The sequence below is a fragment of the Gekko japonicus genome, unplaced genomic scaffold (genome assembly GCF_001447785.1).
Source record: "Gekko japonicus isolate JY-2015 unplaced genomic scaffold, Gekko_japonicus_V1.1 scaffold698, whole genome shotgun sequence".
Lineage (NCBI taxonomy): Eukaryota > Metazoa > Chordata > Lepidosauria > Squamata > Gekkonidae > Gekko > Gekko japonicus.
This window is the reverse complement of record NW_015168069.1, coordinates 733,591-736,943: the sequence shown is the minus strand read 5'-3', so window position 1 is coordinate 736,943 and position 3,353 is coordinate 733,591. Positions and strand designations below refer to the sequence as shown.

Genomic DNA, 3,353 nt, shown 5'->3' with positions numbered 1-3,353 from the left:
AGCAAAAATTCTACCTTGTGAGCTGCTGGCATTAAAGTTGTGAGCAGGTGATTTGGCTACTGCACAAATTTGTTTGCTCTGGAGCCCTACTTCCTGAGCCAAGACATAAACGTGTGTGAGCCGGAGGCTAAGAAAAACTGTGAGCTGGCTCACACGAACTCAGCTTAGAGGGAACACTGCTTGCAAGTCTGTCTGAAATAATCTGATTTCTGGTGCAGCATGTTGAGGGTCACGATTTGAATATACGAAACATCAGATCTCGAAACCTGCAGCCAAAGATGGAGATGGTCATTCAGATAATCCATAATCTCTTTCCTCTCCCTGTCCACAGGCTCAAAGTACCCAAACTTCCTTGCCTGATCATTCTCTTTCTGTCTAAAGCCCGCTGCCTCTTCTGTCCCTGGGGCCTATATGAGGCTTCTGTCCCTGTCAGATTGATCTTCCAGGTCTCTTAAAGAATCTGAGCTGCTTAACATTCTGTTGCTTCCTCATGAAGAGTTAGAACGCTTGTAAACATTCCGTGACACCACAGCAGGCAGCTAACAGCCAATTATTAGCCTGTTACATATTCCAAATAGGTGATGCAGTTTGTCGTACTCAGAGGCCAACTTGTGAGACAAAAGGATTCTTGCGATTAGAGTATGTGCATGTAAATAATCTTATGCAAATATGTTTCGGCTACATGATCCTATTGGGTAGGACGAGAGAGAGAGAGCTGTCCCTGGAGAAAGTTGATTTATTAGATTTCTATTCCGCCCTTTCCCAAAGGCTCAGGGCGGATTACAACAATAAAACAAAAGCCGGATATAAAAATACATAATACATAAGATAATAAAACCGGACACCGGCCATTAGGGTTGCCAAACCCCCCGGTTTGCAAGGGGTCCCCCGTTTTTTGGGGGGTTTTCTACCGGCCGCTGGCCAGATAGCTGGCGGGGGAAGCCCCACCCCCAACACCCACAGCCACCCATCTCTCTCCCTTAAAGTGTGTGGAACCCGTGTTTCCTCCCAAGCCTGATCTCCGCAAGCTTGCAGGGAAATGCCAGCTTCGTGCTCTTAAAAGGGAAACGCGGCTGCTCTTAAAGGGGAAACGCCGGCTCCTGCATTTAAAAGGGAAACGCCGGCTCCTTTAAGTGCAGGGAACTGCCGTTTCTGGAGATCTGGCGCACGGGCAGGTCGGGGGGGGCAGACGTCCCCAACGTGATGTCATCATGTCGGGGATGCCCCGCCTCCTCCAGGAACGCCCCCAAAGTCCCCTGCTGGGGGTGGAAGATGGACTTGGCAACCCTACCGGCCATTCATAAATTATCAATGAAATATAGAGAAGTGAACGGGAGGATGAGTTCCGGGAGGGTCAACAGAACAAGATCAGGCGAAGGCCTCCCTGAACAACACTGACTAGCAAGTCCTGCGGCAGCCCGGAAGGTCCCGCAGGGCTCGGACCTCGCCCGGCAAGGCATTCTGCCATGACGGGGCCAACGTGGGAAAGGCCCTTTTCTTGTCGGTAGCCAAGCGGTCCTCTTGGGGCCCCAGCACCATAACAGGTTGCGTGGTGATGATGATGAGCACAGCATACGAAGGGGACCATAGTGAAAGAGCTGGTCCCTCGGAAACAATGCTCCCAGGTCCTCTGACAGCCGCATTCCATTGGGAACACACCCCCGGGGTGCCCTCCGTTGGTGCAGACGCACGGATCCGTGGGGGCCACTTCCAGCATCTGCAGGTCCTCAGAGCCTCTTTGAAATGATGACTTCCCCACACAGACAGACAGGACATTTGTTTTGGAGAGAAGCGTATCAGCTCTGTGTGTGGCCTAGTGATTGGCAATACATATCTTGAGACGCCCCGTCAGTGTGGCCTGTTCGTGAAACAGGCACGTCTGTTTATTTCACTGCTAGGACTCTCTTGTTGCTTGCTTGCTTTTGAAACTAGGCGCTTATATCCTGGTCACATCTCCTCTGTGCTTTTGTGCTGCAAATGACTTTCAAGCCATTAACAAATGACAGTGATATGCAAAAGGAGAAGCAAGCTGTAGATTAGCTTAAAAGAAGAAAATTACCAACAGTCTGTGGGCTCCAACATTTGATTTGTCGGCTATTGGTGACTTGAGTCCAGTGGCACCTTTAAGACCAACAAAGTTTAATTCTGGGTATCAGCTATCGTGTGCATGCGAAAGCTAATACCCGGAATTAAACTTTGTCGGTCTTAAAGGTGCCACTGGACTCAAACTTTGTTCTACCGCTTCAGACCAACACAGCGACCCACCCGAATCTATTGTTGACTTATTTGCAGCGTCCTCGCTAATACAAAATGTGACCATTTGTGTTCCAACAGCACTGCCTCGTCTCTCTGTCCAAAGAGGAGACAGCACTGCAGTTATGGCAGATGAGAGATGCCTGTAGTTGTGTTGGGTTTTTGATAGTGAGATATAGAAAAATTGGTATTTAGCAGAGATAAGATAGCTTAGCAGTGCCAGAGTAAAATAATTCAGACTGAGAGTCCGTGTGTGATTAAAATAGAAAGTTTTTACTACATTCTAGCATAGGGAAGGGTAACTGGGATGAAAATAACAACGGAGCTAAATAGGCAACCTCCTTACACTACAAAGACAAGACTAGAAGAGAGAGTAATGGCTGCTCTTCTTTCTTCTTCTTGAGAACTCCAAACAAAGACGGGAAGAGGAGCCATAAAATGCTAAAACACTTTGAGACACTTTCATTCCAATCAAACTCCTAGATCAGGGAGAAAATTCCCGGGCTTCTACTCCTAAAAAAGCATTGGTTACATGAAAAACATGTGACTTCCTGTGAGCAACACAAACAAACATTTAACCCCAGATATACTGAGTGTTATCGACTTGTAATACCCAACACCCCTTCTCAAGTTATAACACAAAAGTCATGCAAATTCAAACATTCACGAAGAGTCTCAAACCGTTGCTTGTCAAGCGGCTTGGTCAGGATGTCGGCAATCATCTGATCAGTAGGACAGTATTGGAGTTCAATCAGTCCTTGGTCTTGCATCTCTACCCAACAAGTTGTGTAGCTCAATCTGAATGCAGTTGCATCTTAGAGCCAGTCTGGTGTAGTGGTTAAGTGCGCGGACTCTAATCTGGGAGAACCGGGTTTGATTCCCCACTCCTCCACTTGCACCTGGCTGGCTGACCTTAGGCAAGCCGTTGTTCTGATAAGAGCTGTTCTTGAAAAAGAGCTGTTTCTGTCAGAGCTCTCTCAGCCCCACCTCCCTCATAGGGTGTCTTCTGTTGTGGGGACGGGGAGGGAAAGGAGTTTGTAAGCCGCTCTGAGACTTCCTTGGGTAGTGAAGGGCATGAGGTATAAATCCAATCTCCTCCT

At 48.0% G+C, this 3,353-nt stretch overlaps 1 protein-coding gene across 1 annotated transcript in view; it reads left to right on the top strand.

Annotated features, from left to right (window-relative positions):
• Positions 1–3,353, top strand: part of IQCH (IQ motif containing H) — a 129,100-nt gene that overhangs the window by 109,601 nt on the left and 16,146 nt on the right. The gene's annotated exons all lie outside the window — the stretch shown is intronic.